Genomic DNA, 12,160 nt, shown 5'->3' on the forward strand with positions numbered 1-12,160 from the left:
CCTCTCCTCAGGAGGCTATTCTTCCCCTTGTACTGTTCATCCTTAGCCCATGAGGCAATCCACCACCACCACACTGGAGTAGGGTATTACACCACAACGGTGGCCCGAACCAGTATAATCCTTGTGTCTTTTGTGTTGCGAGTTCATAGAGTTAGCCCATGTGATCTTAGCGAAGCTAGGACGTGGATCGGTAGGGGGAGACCTTCGCGCGCACCCCAGTGTTCGAACCTTGAGGGTTTTGCCGGAACCCTAGATCCGACAAATTCATCTTCATAAATATTGGTATCATGGCCACAAGAATAGCAAGCGTCATGTTCACCAAGGGATATTTCAATCAAATCATTGGAATCATAATTACCAATAGATTCATGCATATCATTATTTTCTTCCGAAGCAACGGTCATTCTTTCAATAAATTCTTTGACATAGACATTATGAGCATAGTTTTCTTAGCAATATTTAAGTATGTCAAAATTTTCAAATTCGTAGAGAGTTATATCATACTTCTCAATCAAAGAAGCAAGTTCATAAGCACCCTTGAAAGCAACAAATTCTTCAATTTGTTCGATATCGTAGTAACTATAAACACCCTTTGCATAAGAAGATAAGATTACATTGTCATTAAACTCACATAGGTAGGGGAGGTGTGTTTTAGGGTTCTTAGAGCAACAAGTAAAATCATAAATTTCACAAAGATTCCAAGCATAACACAACAATCTGTTTATTTGATCCCATAAGAGTCTCCCTTTTTCAGACAAACGGTGACGCACAAAATGAGCATGCTCATCTAAAGATTTCCCATCAACTAGGCTAGTTGCACTACAAAAAAATACACTTCCGTGATGATACATGTTTGTCACAGTAGGTCATGTTTTCTGTCATGCATGTACATCCATGACAACTTTATGATAGAATCAAGATAGTCATACATGTGCTGACGTAGAAGTGTTCCATGACATTACCAAAATTATCATCACGAAAGTGTCCACTTCCATGACGATAAATCACGCTTCATAGAAGTGCTTTCGTCAAGGGTGAACGACACGTGGCATCCACCGTAACGGAACGCTGTTAAGCTATCGGGTCTGGTTCTGGATCCGATAACCCGTTAATAGCCTAGACCAATGGGGATTTTCCACGTGTAAAATCATCATTGGCTAGAGGAAACACGTGTTGCCTCACCGTTGGGATAGATGTCATCCACTCATTGGACAGGAGGCGCCTATGATAGGTCGACATGTGGCACGGGCCAACAGTGGCCCATTCCGGTGAAAAAGGCCGGCCCAGTAAAAAATAGCAGGCCAGCCCATATAAAGCCTACTTGTGTCAGGTCCATTTAAGCCCACGGCCCATACGAGATGTGCCAATTTTGCCCGTCAATGTCCCGTTAAAGATTTGACACCATTGCAGCCCATCGTCAGTTCGAGCCCGTTAATAGCCAGCTATATATTTGGGCTCAATATCGTCCCGATGAGAATTCGGCCTGTTAACGGCCCATTCAGTGGATGGGCCAATTTTCACAATGTACATGTTTCGGCCTTTTAGCGACCCATTTAAATATTGGGCTAATTTCCGGCCCGGTGTGTCATTCAGCCTATTGACGGCCCATAAATCAATTGGACCATTTGTAGTCAGACCTGAGTTTTGGCCTTTTAGCGACCCATTTAAGTATTGGGCCAATTTTCAGCACGGTGTGTCTTTCAGCCTGGTGACGACCCATATATCTGTTGGGCCATTTGTAGTCGGACCTGAGTGTTGGCGTTTTAGCGACCCATTTAATTGTTGGGCCAATTCTCGGCCCTGTGTGCCTTTCAGCCTGTTAACAGACCATAAATGAGTTTGGCCATTTGTAGTCGGACCTGAGTTTTGGCCTTTTAACGGCCCATGCCCTTCATGGTCCAATACCAGCCCGGTTTCTCTTTCGGCCTACTAAAGGCCCACAACACAGTTGGGCCATTTACAATACGACCTGACTTTCGGCCTCTTAGCGGCCCATGCTCTTCATGGTCCAGTACAAGCCTGCTGTCTCTTTTGACCTGCTAAAGGCCCACAGTATAGTTGGGACATATGTAGCCCGCACTTAGTAACGGTCTGTTAACGGCCCGTGAAATCAATTGGGCCCACCTGTTGCCCGCTTTGATGTCAGCCTATTAACGACCCGGGAGTTAAGAGGGCCGACCATTAACTTTTGGCCTGGTAACGGCCCATTAACTTAATGGGCCCACTAAAGTTCGTACATGTCTTTAGGCCAAATTAGATAATTTGAGCCCATTACGACGAGCAATTATGCACAAGACCAAAACCGATCAAGCAAAGGTACGGCATACAGGGAAAAACGTTGCACATCCAGCATATATTACAGGAAATTACATCCACTCGGCAATCAAAGATTGATGCCAGTGCAAATAAATGAACAGAACCTAATGATCTACAATGTCACAATCTGCAACCTCAGCACGGATGACGCCCATAAGCATGTGGGCAAGTTCTTGCTACTATGCTACACTGTCTCTGAAAACATTGATCAGTTGTTGTGTCGCACTACTCTGCACCTTTGATTCCTCCACCATTTCCATCATTCCTTCAGCCATTAATTGGTTCACAAACATACATTTTTTCCGTTGCATTCAAGACAGAGGATACTGAACAGATTCAGATGGCGATTTTGGCAGGCTTGTATTATTGATAGTGGAGAGTGTCTCGACCACTGCATCATAACATAAATTAGGAGGGGAACCAAAAGATTAATCATGAGTTATTTGCATATTACCTGGCCTAGATTTATTGGAAAGAAACAATGCGATTGCCTTGCTGTTTTCATAGTTTGTCTTCTTATCTTTAGTAGCCTGCACCAAATTAAGACACTAGCATTGCTATCATTGGCCAAGTTAGATAATAGGAAAGCAACATTGGCACAAAAAACATTTGGGCAAATAGCCAACACCAAATTCACACAATACATCACAGCTATCATCAACCAGGTAAGGTAATATGAAAGCAACATTGACACAATGAATGAATGGGCAACCAGAGCAGCACTACAATTCAGTAATGTGCATGATATGAGATAGTACACTCATGCAGCTCAGTATGCAAAACTACCAGGCAGTTTTGTTTACAAAAATCAACATTGGCACCTTTAACATTTTGCTACAACTAATTTTAGATCAGACAAAGGTTGGATTCACGCTGATTAACAAAATACATGCTGATGTAAAAATATAGTGATATACGACATGTACTTACATCAGCATTGGAACACAGAGAATTCCCGCAAGATGTTTTCCTCGAATACAATCCCAATGAAGCAACTCTTCTATCATTTAACCTTATTTTCTAAAAGGGATATGGGTAAGAAACATGTAGAAAATATGATCAGAATGCTATAAAATTTCACGATGCGAGAATTCGCACACGCTTCTTAGAATGGAGTTGACATTCTTTTGCTGGACTAGAGCGGACTAGTTCTTTGGCCACTGGAATCTGCTTATTATCAGTGGGAGTTGGGTTTCTCTATGCTGGAGCAGTATCTATGAAAAATGGAGTTGGTTTATTATCTCCTGGCGTTTGGATCTTTTGCAAAGACCTGGTTTGTAACCCTTCAGATTCTAACACAGCCGTCTTACCCTTGCATGGCTTATATAGAACAATGGTGCTTGAATTATAAAACATGCTACATCAGATATGGAATAGGTACTGAAGAATAGAAAGGCATGACATATTGACATGTATTCCCTCCATCCGGAAATAAATGGATGGGTCTAGGCATATTTCAGTTCTAGATACATCCAGTTTTATCCATTTCTGTGACATGTAATCCGGACGGAGGGAGTATGATGTAAGAGCTAGGGATACGACAGGACAACACAGTAAAAAACACTGAAAACCCACTGCAGAACCAAAGTAATCAAACCCACTGATATGATATAGTACACTCATATAGCTCAGGATGCAAAACTACCAGGCAGTTTTCCTTACAAAAATCAACATTGTGGCCTTTAATCATACATTTTGCTACAACTAAATTTAGATCAGATAAAGGTTGGATTCACGCCGATTAACAAAATACATGTTGAGGTAAAAATATAGTGATATACAACATGTACTTACATCTGCATTGGAGTACAGAGAATTCCTGCAAGAATCTTTCCTCCCAGACGATACCAGTGCAAATTCTTCTATCTGTTAAGCTTATTTTCTAAAAGAGAGATGGGTAAGAAACTTGTAGAAAATATGATCAACATGCTATAAAATTTCATGATGCAAGGATACACACACGCTTCTTACAATGGAGCTGACAGATTTTTGCTGGACTGGAGTGGACTAGTTCTTTGGTCACTAGAATCTGCTTATTATCAGTAGGAGTTGGGTTTGTCTGTGCTAGAGCAATATCTATAAAAACTGGAGTTGGTTTATTATGTCCTGGCGTTTGGATCTTTTGCAAAGACCTGGTTTGTAACCCTTCATATTCTAACATAGTCGTCTTCCCCTTGCATGCCTTGTATAGAAGAATGGTGCTTCAGTTATAAAACATGCTACAACAGATAGATGGAATAGGTACTGAAGAATAGAAAGGCATGACATATTGACATGTATTCCCTCCATCCAGAAAAAAATGGATGGGTCTAGGCGTATTTCAGTTCTAGATACATCCTTTTTTATCCATTTCGGCAACATGTAATCCAGACGGAGGGAGTATGGTGTAAGAGCTAGGGATACGATAGGACAACACAGTAAAAAACACTAGTTGAATGTAAAACTGTATGCTAGAGGAATACGTACAGAAAAAACTAAGGCAGCATACATGTGTATGTTTGGGAAACTAAGATGGCATTGCAACAGGGCACTAGAACAACACTTCAATGTAAAAAACATGGTATGGTAGACAGATGAAGTACATACTGATGAATAACAATGCATAAGATATTCAGAAGCATGATGTCCAAATTAAGAAGATGGCATTGCGATAGAGTAGAATGACAGTACTTGAATTTGAAAACATGTTATCATGAATGGAATAGGTACTAAAAAATGGGAAGGCATGACATATTTACATGCATGATCAGAATGCTAAGCACATGGCCTTGAAACAGAGTAGATACACTCCAGGACATTATATGCATGTTGTACCCATATCACAGGCCAAGTTAGAGCAAGGACCTTGCGGGGTGAAGAGCATTCAACATCTTTCTGCAAGTCTTCTGAAGAACTGCCCTTTACATGTTCCATCATATTGGGTATCACTGACATCAAGTTTATTGGCCTTTACATTGCTCCGTGAGGTTCTTGTGGATATATCCGTGTGTGCAATTATACCTGACATGCATGGAAGACAACTAGTAGTTAGATTTATGTAATGAGTGCCTGTAGGAGACGACATAAATAGTAGGACTGGGGTTAACTAGCAGCAACAGGTCTCGAAAACTAAAGGGAGAACACAGATGAAAGCTACAGAATATGCATCGTTTGTACTCGAGATTAACTAGATGGCACACAAAAGTATTAAAGAACAACATAGGTAATACTAGAAGTGGTATAATACAATAATCACCAGCCTGTGGGATAGCATTGGTTGATGGATGATAACTATGGAACAACGTTACCTAAAGAACAAGTATCTTAGCTGAACTATGGAACATCATTAACTCCTGAACAAGACTCGCAAGAGATCCGCAGGAATATACATTGAAATGTGATAATCTATTTTCCATGCTTAGATGAATAACAAAGACATAAATGTTGCACACAAGTAAGATGAGGGTACAACCTATCTGGCCGCCATCCATAGGAGTGAGTATCATGTGCTGACTTGTCGATGGCCCTGCAGTTGTTGTGGCTGTCCATGTCGGGAACGCGCATTCGATGTAGGGAACTGTTGAGTGGGGACTGTAGCTCCCTCCTGGTGTATGCTTCCCTTGTAGGAGCAGCTGCGGTGAGTCGGAAGACGGTGTGGCTGAAGATGCAGATAACGCATAATGTTAAGAATGACACATCTATTTGATATGAAGAAATACACTAAGAGATCAACAGCAAGGTACGAGAGAGGTCACACTTCTGTTGAGTGAGACTAAATTGGGGTCACACGATTTTATTTTATTTTGGTACTGTCCGATCTATGCCGAATGGTTTGATGGCTGTCTTGTGCCTCCCGGCTGACACTGTTAGGAATCTTCCCCGAAGAGCCAGCGACCAACGGTAGAGCAGCTTGCCTCTGCCGTCTGGGGCCCCGGCCAAAACCCCGCTCCCCGCCCCACCGCACTACCGTGGTTGCGCCGCCCCCGGGCCAATCCACAAAGACTCCCCGTCATCCAGATCCGGCGATGGCAGTACCTTGAACCCACGCAACTCTAAGCTAGCCATCTAAGCTCTACTACCGCGGCGAACTAGCGGCCCTGCACCCTTATGTTAGACACCAGCCAACCGGCAGCCTAGGAGCTCCGCCGCCTCGAGGGGTGCTGCTTCCCGTTGGGAATCGATTGGCCTAGAATAAAAATTCAGACAACTGACACCTAAATAAAGTGATTTGAGATGAGGGTGTGACCTATCTGGCGGCATGGTGAAGTAGGCAGGTCCAGCTGCTGAGTCGGTGAGGCCGGCGCGGTTGCGGTGGCCACCGGAGGCAGGGAAACAGCGATGTCGCGACAGTCGATGGCTACGGGGAAGTAGCGCTAGCACTCTGGACGGATCCGAAGTTGGAGCCGCTCCGGCACCGTTAACAACAGCGGGGGTGAATTGGCTTTGGTACGGTTCCCGCGGCCGTCGTCGAGGCAGCTCCAGCAGCACGGAGTAAGAGGCACACGGCCCAGTGCACGACGGCAAATGGACAACGTCTCCGGCATTAGGGAGGAGGGCGGCTGTGAAATTGGTATGGTAGGGGGCGCCATGGAGGAGGGGCTGAGGTTTCGCGGCTCGGGAGAAGGGAGCTTCCGGGGAGAAGGTGATTTGGCGCCCACGAGGTATGAATGGGGGGCAGATTGGGAGTGGAGTGGAACCATGTTTTACGGACGCATTTGTCTGAAATGTGAGGGGGAGTTACAGTTCTACCCCTGCCTTTAGGCTTCTTGGCTTGGGTCTGTGTACTGAGGGTCGGGGACAGTAGAGTAACTTTGCTTCTCCCCAAATAGTGGGCGGGAGCGATTTCGGGCGAGGAGGACGTGTTTTGAAATATAGTGGCGCGAGCGATTTCGGGCGAGGGGAGCGTGTTTTGAAAAAGTGGGAGCGAGCTATTTCGGGCGAGGAGAGCGTGTCATTTCGGCCGAGCAGAAGGCGCGCTTGGTTGAAGTTACGAACCTACCCTCGATGCACAATGGGCCAATTAATGCGTCTCCCACCGGACGGTAATTTCACGTCTCCCATTTATTTGCTTGGGCGAATTCCACTGAGCAGGGGATGTTTAACGGTTCGTTCAGAATTTGGGAGAACGAGCATCCATGTCTACCTTACCAAGTCGATTCGAATCAAATTTAGAAATATTAGCTTGCCACTTCTTTTTTAGATGGAGAGATGATGCTCGGGAGTAATGTGGTTTTACATGCTCGTTGCTAGCGATTTACTATATGACAAATAGTTGACCCACTCAAAAACGGGAATCAAACCCAAAATGAAATATCTCGAATCAATGAAATAGCTCGTTCACGAGGTCAAAATAGTGAACTAAATCCAAAATTGAACTCCTCAATCGAATAGCATGTTGTACAGTATTATAGTACTCCATGAACATGCTGAAAGTCAAATTAATGAACTTGTTTGATATATGCATATATCCATTCATCTGTGGATTGCAGACAACATGTTCTCCAATTTAAATATTTGAATGCAAGTTTATATCGAAACATGGTTTATATCAGTCTTTGATGCATAAAACGCGACCTCCCCCTCTCCTGGACTCCTGCTCTCTCTCTCTCTCTCTCTCTCTCTCTCTCTCTCTTTGTGTGTGTGTGCGGGGGGCGGGGGGTCTTTCTAGTTCGCATGCATATATACTCCATCTATAGGTCTCTCTCGCACACTATGTATGATTCTCTAGTCCAAGCTAGATATCTTGGGTGCACTCATCGTACGCACACAAATTCCTTGGCTCGTTGCCCATAACTCTCTCACGCACCACTATGTCGTCTCAGAGCTCTTCTCCCCCTCTCTCAAACTCCCCATCTACCTGGGTCACACATACACATGCATATCTCACTCGCACTCGATAGGCCCATCTAAAACTCTATCTCTCCCTCGTTCTCTCTCCATCTCACACCCACACACACACACAAAATCTCATGCCTAGCTAGCCAAGTATGATGGTCTCTCACTCAACTGTAGGCACACACAGTCCCCCCTATATGTATATTACTAGCTAATCTTAGTCTCCATCACAAACATGTGCATGATCTATCTCGATTTCTCTCGGGGCATCTTTCTATCGCTCACACACCTCCCTCGATCTCCAACCCATATAGTTCCCTCAGGATCTCGAGGGGGTCTCTCTATCACAAACACACCCTCTCGCCCTCCCCATGTGTCCATGTTCTCCATGTATCCCTCTCGACCTTTGTTCATTGTTGGCCAGACCTCTATTGGACATGTGCTATAGGGGTGTCTCTCTCCGTTGCAAACAATCACACACTAGCCATCTTCTGTATATCCTCGCATCGCTTTTCTATCACGGAGATGCATGCGTGATATGTTCGCCTAAGAAACGAAAAACACACACTCTCTCTAATTTATCGTTTGTTGTCACTTTCTCTTTCACAGACATACTCTTTTTGCACACTTACTCATTCTCCTTCACACTCACTTGATCCCTCTCGACTTAGGCACTCTCCTCGGTCCATAGCATATTGATTTATTTAAAAGTCGAACATCACAAAGTTTGACCATGTACATGGAGAAAAACAATTACATCTGGAACGGCAAACATATACCATTAGATTCACCATGAGATGTAGTTTCGTATGATGTATCTTTGGTATTGAAGATATAAATAACATTTGTGTAAACCTGATCAAAGTTCCAAAGTTTGACTTCTAAAAAAATTACATGCACTGCATTATCGAGCGGATGGAATATCTCTTTCCCCCTCTCAGCTATCTGACGCACCACTCAGCCTTATCGGGGCTCCTCAATCTCTCTCAGACTTTATATCTCCCTGGTTCACACATACACATGTCTCACTCGCGCTATACATATAGACCCATCCAACACTCTCCGCCCTTGTTCTCTCTCTATGTGACACGCACCCCACTAATAAGTACCATAATCCCTCACTCCATCATAGGCGCAAGCACTCCACCCCCCCTAAGTATGATTATCTCTCACTAGCCATCAGGAACACATGTATTGTCTCCTTCCATCCATACGTCTATCTTGACATCTCTCGTGGTATCTTCTATCGCGCACAGACCTTGTCACTCGATCTCCCACCCATGTAGTCCCATCACGATCTCCAGGGGATCTCTCTATGACAAACATACACTCTCTCCTCCCCATGTCTGCATTTTCTCTGTACATCTCTCTCGACCTCTCTCCCTTGTGTGTCAAACCCCTCTTGGCCACGTGCTAGGGGTCTTGCTCTCTCGGTTGCAAACAACCACACACTATCTCCTCACCTTGCTTCCGTTGTCGAAGATGCATGTGTGATAAGTTTGGATAAGGCCCGCACGTTTTTTCTCGACTTTTATCGAGTGTTGTCCATGTCTCTTTCACACACGCACACACACTTTTTCCACTCACTCTTTCTATTTCACTCACTCTTTCTATTTAACTCTCTCTCTTTCTCTCTCTCTAGTTAGGGACTCTCTCACGTCCATAAGCATATGGATGTTTTGAAAGTCAAACCTCAGAAAAGTTTGACTAGGTATATGTGGAGAAAAACATTTACATCTGGAAAGATCATTAGATTCATCACAACATGTACTTACATCATACTATCATTTATCTTTGGTATTGTAGATATAAGTAATTTCTTTATAAACTTGCTCAAAGTTTCAAATGTTTGATTTAAAAAAATGTTGGAACTACATTATCGCACGGAGGGAGTAGCTCTTTCTCTCTCTCTCTGCTATCTCTCGCGGGCCTCCCCTCTCACACGAACACTCTATACCGACGGATTATACGCTCACTCTGTCAGCGTATAGCTCCGTATATTGTTTAGTTGACCGGTTAACCAGTCCACATGCTGCTTTGTCAGCTCATGTTCTGTATCTTCGTGTGCTGGCCCATATGGCAATGTGTGAAAATAAGTAAACTAGAGGCCCATCTAACACGCGGTGAAGTAAACAAAGTTGAAACCAGTCGGGGTAGCACCCCGCACGCTAGTAAATTGAGGGCGCATTCAAGACACACTTCTTCCGCGTGGAGGACGCACTCGCACACAATTCACCACTGCGCGGCGGCATGCACAGAAGGATGCACTCGCGCACACCCATCACACAACACACACTAGCACACGTGTACACCGGCGTCGCCGCCGGTTGAGATGGACGGTCAGGCAGCCAACAAGCGGCGGCGGCTCGAGCCAAAACCGCATCCGGCGATCCTGGACTTCATCAGCAGCCTCCCCGACGACATGCTGCTCGTCATCATGGGCCTCCTCCCCACCAAATTTGCCGTGCAGACCGCCATGCTCTCCCGGCATTGGCGCCCCCTCTGGTGCCGCGTCCCCCTCAAGCTCACCGTCGACAGCTGCCTCTGTGACGGGGATTGCAAACGCATGGCCGCAGTCTCCAAGATCCTTTCATCGCACCCTGGGCCAGCCAGACGCCTTGACATCCGCATGTTCAGTACCAACTGCAAGGTCCAACCCAAGTTCGATGAGTGGTTCTTATCCCCCGCCCTAGATCATCTCGAGGAGCTCAGCTTTGAAGCTGGACGATGTCGCTCTCTACCGCCGTTCGTGCTCCGCCTCGTGCCAATGCTGCACCGCGCCAGCTTCAGCTCATGCTATCTTCCCCAGATTAATGGCATGCCCTCCCTTCTTCTCCCTCAACTCAAGCAGCTCGACCTCTTTGACGTTGTCATCTCGAAGAAGGCTATGGAGCACCTGCTCTGCAGCTGTACTGCGCTCGAGTACCTTCGTCTTGAGCAGATCCACAGGTTCATTAGCCTCCACATCGCCTCGACGAATCTCCGATGGATTTATGTGTCTTGATGGCCCCGCAACAAGACATCAATTGGGAAGAGATCACTCTAGCTGTTCCACGTTATGGTCATTGAGAATGCGCCTTTCCTTGAGAGATTGCTTGTATCGGATCTAGAAGGTCCAACAAAAATCAGGGTCATTGACGTGCCGAAATTGACAGCGTTGGTGCACTCGTCTGCCAAATTCTCCGAACTCTTTATTGGATCCGTAATCATTCAAGTACATCACTCATCTTCTTCTCCGTCTTCTTGAAATTCACACAAGCTCCATCTTCTTCTTGATGTATTTACGACCATCTTCCAGAAAATGATTCCCACAAGCTTGACCCAGACTATGTGCACGGTGAAGATCTTGGCAATAAAATCTATCGGCCCAAATCTAGATCAAGTTGTTGGATTCCTTACATGCTTTCCGTGCACGGAGAAGCTACTCGTCGAGGTGAAACTTCTTTCCTATTAGTAAACGGTAATCACAACGTAGCTCAAATTTTTCGTAATTTTCCCAAATTACGTTGACAAGTGTAGTGTTTAAAACAGCATCTATGCACTGCACCGAAAGAAATGTTTTTAGTATTTTTTCTCACGTGATCACCTGCATCGTTTTTTTGTTGTACTACTTTAGTAGCCTACGCTAGTCATAGTGTAAAGTAACTTAGATACTCCAGTAACTCTATGGTTACCCTAAGAGCAAGTACTACCTCCGTCCTGGTTTACTCTTCCTATTTTGTAGTATCAAAATTTGACCATAGATTTAACTGACAAAATGTTAATGCATGTCACTAAGAACTATATCGTTGGATTCGTATTTGAACATAATTTCAAATGGTGTAATTTTTAGTGACATGCATTGGCATTTTCTTACACAAATATATGTTTAAAATTTTATACTAAATAAGAGGTAGTACAAAAGTGGGTTATAGCGGCCCTCCACTATGTAGGCCAAAACACGTGCCAAATTCACTTGTGATGCATTTGGCATCGATGCCTCTCCATTGCTCACCTGGTGCCCCAATCTGGATCACCTACTTTGCTCCGG

This window comes from Triticum urartu, chromosome 1A (assembly GCF_056163025.1).
Source record: "Triticum urartu cultivar PI428250 chromosome 1A, HENAU_Tu73, whole genome shotgun sequence".
Classification (NCBI taxonomy): Eukaryota; Viridiplantae; Streptophyta; class Magnoliopsida; order Poales; family Poaceae; genus Triticum; species Triticum urartu.